Consider the following 15332-nt stretch of genomic DNA (forward strand, 5'->3'; position numbering starts at 1 on the left):
CCCCGCATGTTTCGCTGTGATTTACAAATTAAGAGTCTGCAAAGGTCTATTGGTGCCAGTCTGTCGGATAAAATTGGTTAAAACACCCGCGGAAATAACGGAGGTCTGCGCACAACAGGGTTTTATGCGTCCCGCAATATGCTATGTCAAGAGGGTGACTCTGTAAGTAAGGTCACCTGCACACACTTGATTACGCTGTGAGACGTGTCCACACATTACATAAAGCATAACTTAACCTTTTGATTGATTAAGGGGTTATTGGCAATCAATCGATCATCAAGTAATCGTTAGCATCCCTAAATAAAATATATATTAAAGGATATTTCACCCTAAATTCACCACACTCACCATTAAAAGGAGAGTTGATCCAAAACTGAACATTCTGTCACCTTTTAGGTGTTCCAAACCGGTTTTATTTGACTCTCTCTGATGCTGAACAATAATATCCAATAACTCACAGGGTAATGTGTTTGGCTGTTGATACTTGAACAGTAAATGCTGAACTAAGATTGGTCTTTTGTTTATTATTTTATTATTTATATTGTCAGACACTGAAAACTGAAACGTTTCACAAAATGTGTTCAATCAGCTGCACAAAGCCATTGACATGCTGAAAACACCCATTCATTCATTCATTTTCTTTTCAGCTTAGTCTCTTTATTAATCCGGGGTCGCCACAGCAGAATGACCCGCCAACTTATCCAGCATATGTTTTACACAGCGGATGCCCTTCCAGCCGCAACCCATCACTGGGAAACAGGTCAGATGTAAGATTAAAAAAATTTCTAAATAAAAAGCAAGATGCAAACATTCATTCATTTTCTTTTTGGCCTAGTCCCTTTATTAATCAGGGGTCGCCACAGCGGAATGAACCACCAACTCATTAATTTGTTAATTTTCTTTTCGGCTTAGTCCCTTTATTAATCAGGGGTCGCCACAGCGGAATGAACCACCAACTCATTCATTTTCTTTTCGCCTAGTCCCTTTATTAGTCCGGGGTCGCCACAGTGGAATGGACCGCCAACTCATTCATTTATTTATTTTCTTTTCGGCTTAGTCCCTTTATTAATCAGGGGTCGCCACAGCAGAATGAACCACCAACTCATTCATTTTCTTTTCGCCTAGTCCCTTTATTAGTCCGGGGTCGCCACAGTGGAATGGACCGCCAACTCATTCATTTATTTATTTTCTTTTCGGCTTAGTCCCTTTATTAATCAGGGGTCGCCACAGCAGAATGAACCACCAACTCATTCATTTTCTTTTCGGCCTAGTCCCTTTATTAATCAGGGGTCGCCACAGCAGAATGAACCACCAACTCATTCATTTTCTTTTCAGCCTTGTCCCTTTATTAATTTAGGGTCGCCACAGCAGAGGGAACCACCAACTATTCCAGCGTATGTTTTACACAGTGGATGCTCTTCCCATGGATAACCCCCATACACACTCATTCACTCACACACTCATACACTACGGCCAGTTTAGTTGATCAGTTCCCCTATAGCGCATGTGTTTGGACTGTGGGGGAAACCGGAGCACCCGGAGGAAACCCACGCCAACACGGGGAGAACATGCAAACTCCACACAGATACACCAACTGACCCAGCCGGGACTCAAACCAGCGACCTTCTTGCTGTGAGGCGATCGTGCTACCCATTGCGCCACCATGACGCCCTGATTAAAATCCATATTTTTTGTCAAATTAAAAGTTTTTTAGAGTCGTCCACCTTAATTTTGTGGCTCAGAGGTATCAGTACAGGTATGGGAACCAATAGTGTGTGTGTGTGTGTGTGTGTGTGTGTGTGTGTGTGTGTGTGTGTGTGTGTGTGTGTGTGTGTGTGTGTGTGTGTTTAGACGGGCAGGTTGCATCCGCCCATTCCTTCTGGCAAATAAAGCGGGAAATAAAGGCGGGAACGTGTGTGTGTATGTGTGTGTGTGTGTGTGTGTGTGTGTGTGAGAGTGAGAGAGAGAGAGCTCCTGTCGTGAGGCAGTCTGCGCTGCCTCTGGGATTGAAGGGATTCCTCCTCGCCCTTAAATATGCTGGTTATTTTTAACCCTGCGTGTAAGAGCAGCCCAGTACCGCCCACACACACACGCGCACACACACACACACACACACGCTAACAATGTTCCCTTCAGCCAGCAGGGGAAGTGGACAGGAGCCACACTTCCTGGTCAGGTGACGCAGCGGCCGAGTCAGAGAAACACAGAGAGAGAGAGAGTTAACCCATGCAGCAGCTCAAGAGTGTGTGTGAGTGAGTGTTTGAGGGTGTGAGTTAGTGTGTCTAGTTTTGTGTGTGTATATATGAGTATGTGTGTTTGTGTTGTTTGTGTGAGTGTGTGTTTGTTGTGTCTGTGTGTGTGATTGTCTGTGCATTTATGTGTGTGTGTGTTCATTGTGTTTGTGTGTGATTGTTGTCTATGTTTGAGTGTGTGAGTAAGTGTGTCTGGTTTTGTGTGTGTGGATTTGTGTTGTGTCTGTGTTTGTGTTGTCTCTGTTTGTGTTAGGTGTTTGTGTGTGGGTCTGTGTGAGTGTGTGTGTGTTTTGTCTTTGTGTGCTAGTGTGTGTGCGGTTGTGTTTGTGTGTGTGTGTTTGTGTGAGTGTGTGCGTTTGTTTTGTGTGTGTGTGTGTGTGTGTGTGTGTTAGTGTATGTGCGTTTGTGTTGTGATGTGTGTGTGTGTGTGTGTGTGTGTGTGTGTCTGTGTGAGTGTGCGTTTGTTGTGTGTGTGTGTGCGTTTGTGTGTGCATTTGTCTGTGTGTGTGATTGTCTGTGCATTTATGTGTGTGTGTTCGTTGTGTTTGTGTGTGCATGTTATCTATATGTATATGAGTGAGTGTTTGAGTGTGTGAGCAAGTGTGTCAGACACAACACAAATGCACACACACTAACACACATAGACAACACACACACAGGCACAACAAACGTACGTACACACACAAACACACACACACACACACAACACAACAAACGCACACACAGACACACACAACACAAACGCATACACACTGGTGTGTGTGTGTGTGTGTGTGTGTGTGTGTGTGTGTGTGTGTGTGTGTGTGTGTGTGTGTGTGTGTGTGTGTGTCTGTGCATATTTCTGTGTGTGCATTCGTTGTGTTGTCTATGTGTGAGTGAGTTTGTGTGCGCATGTTTGTGTTGTGTCTGTGCTTGTGTGTGTGTTTTTGCACGTGTTTGTATTATATCTGTCTGTGTGTGTGTGTGTGTGTGTGTGTGTGTGTGTGTGTGTGTGTGTGTGTGTGTGTGTTTGTGTGTGTGTGTGTGTGTGAGAGAGAGAGAGAGAGTGTTGAGTATGTGTAAGAAAGAAAGAGTGCTTGTGTTCGCGTGTCTGTGTGTGCGGTTGTGTGTGTGTGTGTGTGCGCGTGTGCGGGGGCATATGGGCAGACTCTAGACCCGCTGATGATGTCACAGAGTTTCTCCAGGATTAGAAAGCTCTAAAAAGCAGAGAAACGACAGAACGACACACACTTTCACACAACACGCGCGACGCCTGAGCATTCACACACCTTTACAATCTTGATTATACACACATTTCATTCGTTTGTGTTTATGATCCACTTTAAATGCTGACTAGTGTGTGTATGTATGTATGTGTGTGTATATACAGTTGGAGTCAGTATTATTAGCCCCCCTGTTTATTTTCCCCCAGTTTCTGTTTAACAGAGAGCAGATTTCTCCAACACATCTCTAATCATAATAGTGTTAATAACTCATCTCTAATAACTGATTTATTTTCTCTTTGTCATGATGACAGTAAATAATATTAGACTAGATATTCTTCAAGACACTTCTATACAGCTTACAGTCACATTTAAAGGCTTAACTAGGGTAATTAGGTTAACTAGGCAGGTTAGGGTAATTAGGCAAGTTATTGTATAATGATGGTTTGTTCTGGAGACTATCGAAAACAAATAAAGCTTAAAGGGGCTAATAATATTGAGCTTAACATGGATTTTAAAAAAATTAAAAACTGCTTTTATTCTAGCCGAAATAAAACAAATAAAACTTTCTCCAGAAGAACAAATCCAGTGATGTGTCTGATTCAGTATAGCGGGAACTCACCTGATATAACAGGAGAACTGCAGAGTCCAGCATTTATAATCAGCTCCTCACTCCATTCAGCTCCCTATAAGCCAAAGAAGTCTGCGGTTGGCATTAAAGCAGTGCGCAGTTTATTGTGTGTATTTCTAAATAAAAGCTTATGATAATGGAGAAGAAATGGATAAAAATATATTTAAAGCAGGGGGAGCAGATGTTGGAAATCCTTGAGCAGTCAAATAAGAGATTTAAAGGGTCAGTTCACCCTGAAATTTAAATACACTCCCTATTTACTCTCCCTCAAGTCATTATAAACCTTTGACTTTCTATCTTCTGTTGAACACTACAGAAAATATTGTGAAGAAACTTGTACTCATTGAATTTCCTACTATGGACGTCAGTTACAGGTTTCTTCAAAATAAAGGGTGAGCAAATGGAGACAGTTTTCATTTTTATTTTCATTTGTTCATAGTTTAATCAGAGTTTCACTGTTTGTGTGGGGCAAAGTAAATGTTGTTTTGCTCCACACAAATAGTGAAACTCTGATGTGTGTTTCTGCATGGACGTGAGTTATAACACACAGTGTAATGAACATGACATTCACATCCCACGAGTCTCCAAACTGCTCTGTTTCTGCTTGTAGCACACATTACACTCCCTCATGAGCACACGTCATGTTTTGACCAACATTTCTGTGGTTTTTGGGTGACGGAAAGGTCCCAGTCTGATCTACTGAGGTGAAGCCTAACTTGAGAAGGTACTTTCTGTGCAATATTTTTATATTTTTGTTCTTTACTAAAATAAGTGAGTCTTTTTTTTGAGACTTTAGACTTTATTTCAAATATTAAAATAAACTTTGCACTCTTTATTTTTTCAGTGCAAATACTTGATTTGTGTTTATTTCCTGGAGCACTAATTGTCAACCATCCATTGAATTATTAAAATGATAATGAAAACAGTAGGTGGCTCAGTGCAAGAAGCAAAGAAGGTCACTGGTTCAAGTCCCAGCTGGGTCAGTTGGCATTTCTGTGTGGAGTTTGCATGTTCTCCCCGTGTTTTGAGCGCATTACAAATTTGAACTAAATAAAACATGAATAAATGCATAAATACGAAAATTAATCTTTAGTGAGACTTGCGTGGTAAATGTTGAAACTTTTTGGTTTCTTCTGTACGTTTAAAATAATATGCTAATTGGTTTGATGTCAGTTAATTACCTATAACTGACTCATTAACTAACTACATGTGTTGTATGGGTTTAAAATCCAATGTAAATGCGTAACTTTGTAATTGAAGCTTTTAGATGAGTTACATTTCTCTTATATTGTAATACTTATTGTGTCGTTGCTTCAAATTGATTTTCATTTTTGACATTTTTTGACATCAATATCAATTTGATGTCATGTGGATGAATGAAACTTTTCTTATATTAAATGTTGTTATTTTGGTGGTCAAAAGAGCATCAGTGTGTGGATGTCAAACAGACGTCAAGATTTTGACATCAAATCAACATGCATTTTTGACGTCAGTGTCAATTTGATGTCATTTTGACACCAAGGTAGTTTACGTGCACTGTATGAACACAAAACCTAATATAATATAAATATTTAATTTCATATCGAAGCTTCCGGATTAATTACATTTTTCTTACATCATAATGTATTTTGTGTTCTTACTTAATAAATAAATGTTTCATTTTTGACATCAATGTAAAATCGATGTCATTTTGATGAATGAAACTGTTCTTATAATACTTTATGTCCTTATTTGTTGGTCTAAAGAGCATCAATGTGCGGATGTCAAATAGACGTCAAGATTTATTCACATCATATCGATTACCATTTTTTGACACCAATTTTAGATGTCAATTTGAAGTTGTTTTAACATCAAGGTAGTTTACATGAATTGTAGAAATACAAAATCCAGTGTAAATGCATAACTTAGGGATTGAAGCTTCCAGATAAATGTAATTTTTTTATATTACACTTTGTGTCGTTATTATGGTGGTCTAAAGAGCATCGATGTGTGGATGTCAAATAGATGTCAAGATTTTTTACATTAAATGAATTATCATTTTTTCATATTTTTCATGTGTGTTAAATTGTTGTTTTCACACCAAGGTAGTTTACAAACATTGTACAAATACAAATCCAATTTAATTACATAATTTTGTAATTGAGTCTTTCAAATGAATTACATTTCTCTAATATTACAATATGATTTGTGTCGTTGCATCAAATTGATTTTCATTTTTGAAATTTTTTTGACGTCAATGTCAATTTGATATCATTTTGATGAATAAAACTTGCATTATAATACTTTTTGTGTAGTTATTTTGGTGGTCAAAAGAGCATCAATGTGTGGATGTCAAATAGATGTCAAGATTTTGACATCAAATCGTTTAGCATCTTCACTGTTAGATGTCAATTAAATCTCATTTTGACCTCAAGATTACAAGCATTGCTGGGCTTTAAACTCCTGTGGAATTGAAGCTTTCAGATGAATTACATTTTGTTGTATTATTTGTTTTGTGTCATTATTTGGTGGTCAAAAGAGCATCAATGTGTGAATGTCAAATAGACGTTAAGATTTTGACAAAATCAATTCACATTACTGATGTTTTGAAATCAGTGTCAATCTTATGTAGTTTTGACATCAAGGTAGTTTACGTGCACTGTAGGAATACAAAATACAGTGGAAATACATAAGCCTAAAGAGCATCAATGTGTGGATGTCAAACAGATGTTATGATTTTGACATTAAATCGATTAGTAATTTTGACATTTTTTGACGTCCGTGTGAATTTTATGTCGTTTTAACACCAAGGTAGTTATAAATACGTAATTTTGTAATTAAAGCTTCCAGATGAATTCAACACAGGCTCACTGTGAAAATGTACCCCTGTATCCATTTCTGGAAAGCACAAATATTAATAGAGCTTACCTCCGTGTGGACATGTGGCTCGCCATGTATGTTGGCAGACTTGACACAGAGAGGAGTTGACCGTGACAATAGGGTTTGTGAGGTCTGGTGAGTAACGGTTCCACAAAGCAGTTAAAACAAACAAAAGTTAAAATTAAAATAACAGGGTGAGAATGTGGTAAGATCTGAAAATGTAGTAAAAATCAGACGAGGGCTAGATTTTCTTTATGCTGGATTGCTTTTGAAAACACTATTGGTTGGGTTTAGGGAAGGGGGTGGGTGGAGTTATCAATCAGTCAGTCGACAGCGCCCTCTGGTGGATTTACATGAGAACAGCAGGCACGAATGACACTCATGAGAGAAATTTGAGATCTGAAAAAACGCACACAGCGGCAGTGTCAATTTGATGTCGTTTTGACACCAAGGTAATTTCCATGCATTGTAGAAATACAAAATCAATATGAATACGTAATTTTGTAATTGAAGCTTCCAGATGAATTACGTTTTTCTTATATCATAATATATTTTGTGTTGTTACATTTAACCAATTTTTCATTTTTGACATTTATTGACGTTAATCTCAATTTGATGTCATGTTGATGAATAAAACTGTTATAATAAAAATATTATAATACTTTTTGTGCTGTTATTTGGTGGTCAAAAGAGCATCAATGTGTGGATGTCAAATAGACGTCATGATTTTTTACATCAAATCGTTTAAAATTTTGACGTGTTTTTTGACGTCAGAGTCAATTTGATGTCATATTACACTCTAAGGTAGTTTACGTGCATTGTAGGAATACAAAATCCAATACAAATACGTAATTTTGTAATTGAAGCTTCCTGATAAATTCAACACAGGCTCACTGTTAAAACGTACCCCGTATACATTTCTGGAAAGCGCAAAATATGTAGAGCTACCTATAGCTGCATTTCGTCTTTAAAACGAACACTATGGAGTGGTATGACGCCGCCGACGACTTCTGTTTCTTATTGTGCTGTTAGCTGACTGCTTACTTCAGTGTGGACGTGTGGCTCGCCGTGTAGGTTGACAGACTTGATACACAGAGAGGAGCTGACCATGACAACGGGGTTCGAGTCCTGTGATGAACGGTTCCAGAAAGCAGTTAAAATAAACAAAAGGCGAAAAATAAAAACGTAAATAACAGTGTGAGAACGTGGTAAGATCTGAAAACCTAGTTAAATTTAGGCAAGGACTGGCTTCTCTTTTTCTGCATTGTTTTTTAAAACACTATTGGTCAGTCAGTCGACAGCGCCCTCTGGTGGATGTATGTGAGAGCAGGCGTGAATTGCACTTGTAAGAGAAAATTGAGGTCTGAAAAAGCGTACACAGCGATCTCTGGTGGTTTTGCGAAAACAAAAGGGCAAAAAAACACACCTCCCGGGACGTATTTCGGGGTCTCCAGAAATGTATACAGGGGTACATATCAATAATGAGCCTAGGTTGGATTAATTATATTTCTTTTACATTAATTTATGTCGTTGCATCAATTTCAATTTGATGAATTAAACTTTTATTACGCTTATTATAATACTTTTTTGTCGTTATTTTGGTGGTCAAAAGATCATCAATGTGTGGATGTCAAATAGACATCAAGATTTTGACATCAAATCATATTTTTGACGTGTTTTTTGATGTCGTTTTGATAATGACTATTTTTATGTTACTGTTAATGTCATTATTTTTGTAGTCAAACGTTAAGGTTTGACATCAAACCCATTCACATTTTTGACATCGTTATCAAATCGATGTTGTTTTGACATCAAGGTGCTAAATGTGTTATAACTGTAAAGTGTTTCGATAATTCTCAAGAATCAACACTATTCCTCAATAGGACGTAAATGCGTGATTTGTGCGACTGTATTATTTGTGGTATGACGAGGATCTAATGGCTGAACGCAGGCAGATTCTGGATCCACTCCAGATGGCTGAGAAGCAAAGTGATGAAATAATGTGCAACTTTCAGGGAATTGAGGCAGCGCAGGGTCTCTGCAAGTGAATTTGAGACGTAAGCTGTTAATGTAAACCTCCCGACAGACGCACACATCGCTGGGATTCCCCCAACACTGAAGCCTGACGTCTGCGTAGAGCGCTGCGTCCACACAATGTCTGAGATGTGTGTTTTAAATGATGTAATGCTCAGTAAACTGCTGTTTGTGTTGGATGATGACGCTCGGACATCTGTAGATGCTGTGTTTTAAGGCGGTTTCAGACTTTCCGATGTTCGTGATGTGATTGAGAAGTTTCTGTCTCTGTTCTGTCTATCCAGATTTATACAACAGAAATGTTTCACTGCTTCAGCAAGAAAATAGAGAATATAAACTCATTTTTTGTTATTATTATTGTTCTTAACCTTAAGTCTTACTTTGGTCACATCTTTCTCTGTGTTTCAGCAAATGTGATGATTTTTGCTGAGAAATCTTATTTTGACACATATTTTGTGAAAATGCTTTGAAAATTACCAACAAAATAAATAAAAAACATTAAAATGCAATAGTAAATATCCGTAACCTGATTAAGCTTTCTTAATATTTACAGTAATTAACCATAAATTAAGGGTGTTTTCTCACCTGCCTTTAGTTCAATTGAATCGCACTAAATCGCACGTTTTCCCTCTTGGTGCGGTTCGTTTGGGCAGGTGTGAAAGTAGCAGTCACACTCGACAAAAGCAGACTAAAATGTTGCTTAAGTTAACTTAATTGATTTGTGTTGGAACAACTAACCCAGCATTTACTACAGACCAGCACAGAGGTCAGAATACAGCCTTTCTTTATCTCATTATATGTCAAATATTTGGACACTGGACTGCATTTATGTTCTCATCACCAGAAAAAAATGCTGAAATGCATGATATGGAGCGTCATAAGATGAATTCTTCTTTAATAAGCTGATATGATCATGCTGGAAAATGTAATCTCAGTGCACAGCTGGAATTGTGGACAAAGTGGAAACTCAAATGTTTATTTTGTGCAGTTATCTCACACTTTTCCATTGGTATTACTTCATAATGTGGATGATTATGACAGAATGGCTTTTGAAAAGTGGAAAGATGTATAAATAAAAATGTCAAGAATTTGAAGTTGTGTCCCAAAATCTGACTGATGCTGTATATTCTTCATTAAATCTGCAATATCTTTACAAACGTACTACAAAAACATAAATTACAAAAAAAAAAAATTACTTTGCTAAATATTTACAATGTTGGCTTTTTGAAATGTCTGTGTGCTATTTATTTATAATATTTATTGTGATTTCCTAAAGTGACAGTACACCCCCCCCCCCCCAAAAAAAAAACAATCCTTGTCATTGATTGTTCTTGCTCCACAAAAGAACATATTTTGAAGAATGTTGGTATCTGTAGAGATTTATTTACCCACCAATGATGTCAATGGTTACCGGTTTCCAACATTCATCAAAATATCTTCTTTTGTGTTCAGCAGAAGCAAATAAACTCATTAAGCACCACTTGAGTGAGAGTAAAGCTGAGTAAATAAATTTTGGCCTGAACTGACCCTTTAAATTGGAAACCTTAAAGCCTTTAACTTGAACATCGACATGTCAAGACTTAAATGATTGCCAGTCTTCAATGCTTTAGTTTAAATTTAAGACACTTGTCGGATTGTAGCTGAAGTGAAATAAGTTTAAAAAGTTTAATAAAACAACAGTTATGTGCCTTTTAAATTTATGAAAATAATAAACAATTCATGTATTTTTATAATATTACATATTATAAACAATTGACAAAATCAAAGACAGAAATCGGAACAAATTTAAAGTTGATGCCTCAAAAAAATGAGCTTTCAGTAAGATTGTGTGTGGGTGCAGTACCAGACATGACCACCAGGTCACCTTCAGTTTACATTGATTACCATATAAGGGCGCCACCTATGTTTTGAGTAATATGAACCATATTTTTTTCATAACTTTGACAATATTAATAAAGTAGACATCGATTTCTAAAGTAGCACGGGCAGTTTGGTGGTATTTGAATTGAATTCAGCTTCTAAAAACATTTTTACATATGGATTGCTGTAGCAAAGTAATGTTTTACGACTGTGATGAACATCCTTGTTCAAATCAATCAATACATTTTGCTCTGTAATATTGGTCAAAAAAAATCGGAAACTAGACATTTCACGTGTTCAAATAATATGTAGTATGTCCTGATTGCCTTGTTTAGACTATTATATTATGGTTTAAAATGTACACAAAAATAGTCCCACCGGTTGTAGGGTGATAGTAAATGTGTTTAATCTGTTGCTCTTCCTATGTAACAAAAACAGCAGTAAAATATTTATTCAGAAGTCTTAAAGCTTTCTATTAATATATAGTTTGCCATGATTAGATTAAGATTTAATTGCAATATAGTGAATTATACAGTGACTTCTAAGAGGTTGAATACCGTAAATTGAACAATCTCTATTTTAAACGCATCAGTAATCTTCCCAAGTAATCTGCATCCCATAATATCCCTGTCAGAGGGACTTTAGCAGAATAGTAAAAGTGTTGGAGCAGACCAGGCTTTGCTCTGGAGAAGGATATGACAAATTTGTTCTGTGCGACAAACTCATTTTTATGTCTTGAACAGAGCCGTTCTTTCAGAAGAATTTTCCCACATCTTTTCTCCTGCATCCTGCCAAACGCTCTTTCCATTCAGAGTTTCATCTCAGCTCTTTGGACTGTAATACGGCCCCTGAAGCCAAACCGTAGTCAAGCTTTCCCTCGCATTACTGTCTTTGTGTGAGCCCAGGGCAAATATTCACTATTACTGTACACATACAAACGCTGATGCCAATTCTCAGAGTTTCTACTGCACAAAAGTTCTACAGGATCTGGAAACCTTTCCTATCTTACACTACAACTTCATTGGTTCCTATATTAAAACTGCTAACATGTGACCATAACATAGAACATCATTAAATGTCACCTGGAGCTTTCTCATTTTAGCTATATTTACAGCACACGTACGCTTTATATGATGAAGCACAATAAGATGTGTCGTCTGTGCTAATATGTATGTAGAATTTGATGTGTTGATATGATGCTTTGTCGCTGTTATGTCATTTTCTCACTACAGTTCATGCGACAAGATTCCAGCGACAAGCAATTTTTCTGACTATGCCAAATGTGACGCGACAGAAACATGTAAATACCAGCCACTGCACTCTCAACATAAGAGTAAATGCTTTTAATCTAATTAATGCATATTAATTGTTGTTTTTTTGCTATTGTTAACCATTTTAAACCATGACAGAGTTGACGACAATAGAGTTGACGATAAGACTTGACAATAACATTTGACAGTAACAAAGTTGACAGTAACCGAATTGATGGTAACAGTTGACAATAACAGAGTTGACGGTAACAAAGTTGATGGTAACAGGGTTAATTATAAGAACTGACGAGAACATAGTTAACAGGGTTGACGGTAACAGAGTTGACAGATAACAGAGTTGACGGTGACAGTTGACGATAAGATTTGACAATAACATGTTGTGTTTGACAATAACATGTATAACAATAGTGTTGATGGTAACAGAGTTGACAGTAACCGAATTGATGGAAATAGTTGACAAAAACAGAGTTGACGGTAACAAAGTTGACGGGAATAGTGTTGATGATAAGAATTGACAGTAGTTGACAGTAACAGGGTTGACAATAGTAGTGTTGACGGATAACAGAGTTGACAGATAACAGAACTGATGGACTTAGAACTGACAGTAACAGAGGTGACGACAAGAATTGATGATAACATAATTGACTATAATAGAGTAAATGGTAACAGAGTTGACGATAACAGAATTGATGGTAACAGAGTTGACGATAAGATTAGACAATAACATAGTTGATGGGAACAGAGTTGACAGTAACCGAATTGATGGTAACAGTTGGCAATAACAGAGTTGACGTTAACAAAATTGACGGGAATACTGTTAATGATAAGAATTGACGATAGCAGACTTGACTGATTTAGAACGGACAGTAACAGAGTTGACGACAAGAATTGATGATAACATATTTGACAATAACAGAGTTAATGGTAACAGAGTTGATGATAACAGACTTAACAGATTTAGAACTGACAGTAACAGAGCTGACAGTAACAGAGTTGATGACAAGAATTGACGATAATATAGTTGACGATAAGAATTGACAATAATAGAGATGACAGTAACAAAGTTGACAGTAACAGAGTTGACTGCAACAGAGTTGATGATAAGAATTGACGATAACATAGTTGACAATAACAGCGTTGACAATAACAAAGTTGACTAACAGAGTTGACGACAAGAATTGATGATAGCAGAGTTGACAGTAACAGAGTTAACAGTAACAGAGTTGATGACAAGAATTGACAATAACAGAGTTGGCGGTAGCAGAGTTGATGTTAATGATAACAAAGTTGACAATAACAGTTGACTGTGACAGAGTTGACAATAAGAATTGACAATAATAGAGTTGACGGTAACAGAGTTGATGTTGATGATAACAAAGTTGACGGTAACAGAGTTGACGATAAGAATTGACAGTAATAGAGTTGACGGTAACAGAGTTGATGTTGACGATAACAGAGTTAACAGTAATAGAGTTGACAGTAACAGAGTTATGATAAGAATTGATAATAACAGAGTTGACGGTAACAGAGTTATGATAAGAATTGATAATAACAGAGTTGACGGTAACAGAGTAGACAGTAACAGAGTTAACAGTAACAGAGTTGATGACAAGAATTGACAATAACAGAGTTGACAGTAGCAGAGTTGATGTTGATAACAAAGTTGACGGTAACAGAGTTGACAATAAGAATTGACAATAATAGAGTTGGTGGTAGCAGAGTTGATGTCATGTGGCAAGTCACATGTTTTTCTATCACTACTTTACAGATTGTTCTACCTTTGTATAACTGATGTAATGGAGTTGAGCAGAACGTAGAGATAAATGTGTATTTATATTACTGAAATTTAAGTAACAAAGTTTTAGTAGAGTAAACATTAGTAGAGTAAACACACACAAAAAGATGAACATTACACTTAATTATTTTCTGCTAATTGAAGCTAAATGTTGGATTCAGGAGGTGGAGACAGGTCAAAAATAGTTGTCTATAAGCATGAAATGTCCCGAAATACTCATACAAAAATGATTTTTAGAGATGGCTGAATATAATTTGTAATTTTATTCATAACTGTTTCATTAAAACCATTGTTGTAAAAAAAATAAAGAAAGGTTTAGAATGACCCAGTTATAGTTAATTGCGACTTTATTATTTTTTACTTGCAGTTGAAAGAAATAAACTCACAACTACTGTAAAAAAAAGAATAAAGTCACAATTTCCCAAGAATAAAGTTGAAAAAGAGTCAAAATTGTGAGCTGAAGACTGACTTGCGTGATCATAAACTCAGAGACTATTATGGCCTGTTTTACAGCCTTGTTGTTGTCAGGCGGGGAATGACCTGAGCAATAATAATTAAGGAATGCTTTTGCATGAGTTTTTCTTCTCATTCTGGTCCAAAGGTCACAGAGACGACACCGGTCCAGCCACAGACACACATTTACACGATTACAGAAACTGCTCTCTGATTATAGTGAAACTTATAAACCATGGGACTATCAGATCTTATTCCAGCCCACAGAATGCATGCATTAAATTAATCAGTCAACCTTTACAATAAGGGTTCTTTAGTTAATCTGTTTACTAACATGACTTAATATTGAACAATACTTGTAGAGCATCTGTTAATTCAGTTTAAAATTCTAATTCCTGCTTGTAAACATTAGTCGATGCAGTTAACATGAGCTATCAATAAACTATTTTCATTAACTCAGTGGTTCTCAAAATTTTAAGCCAGCGACCCCCAATGTAAGATCGTCAAGTACTCGCGACCCCCCCCCCCCCCCCACTACCAAAGCATATACAAACTATAAAAATAGCTTCTTTTAAGCTGTTCACAATATTTGAACTATGTTTACTATATACTCGAAATTAACATTTTTGCTTGGTAGCACTGGTGCTCCAACTTAGGCGCACCAGCCAAAATGTAGTCGCACACACCAATTATGAGCAGCGTTACTACAAGTGTTATATGAACAGATTTATTGCATTTGAATCAACACTTATCAAAACTAACAAGCAAAATATATATAAATGAATGAGTGAGGAAAATATGTCTCAACGAAATCCTGTGATCACAAGAAAACACATTTTTACAACATAATTTTACATTTTTACAACATAATTAAGTGACCAAAAGATACACAGAGCGCTCCCCGGCCCTGCACACACTGCTTGACATGAATGAATCTGTTAACGATACTGTGCTGTTCTCACGGGTGCTGATATG

The sequence above is a fragment of the Danio aesculapii genome, chromosome 21 (genome assembly GCF_903798145.1).
Source record: "Danio aesculapii chromosome 21, fDanAes4.1, whole genome shotgun sequence".
Taxonomy (NCBI): domain Eukaryota; kingdom Metazoa; phylum Chordata; class Actinopteri; order Cypriniformes; family Danionidae; genus Danio; species Danio aesculapii.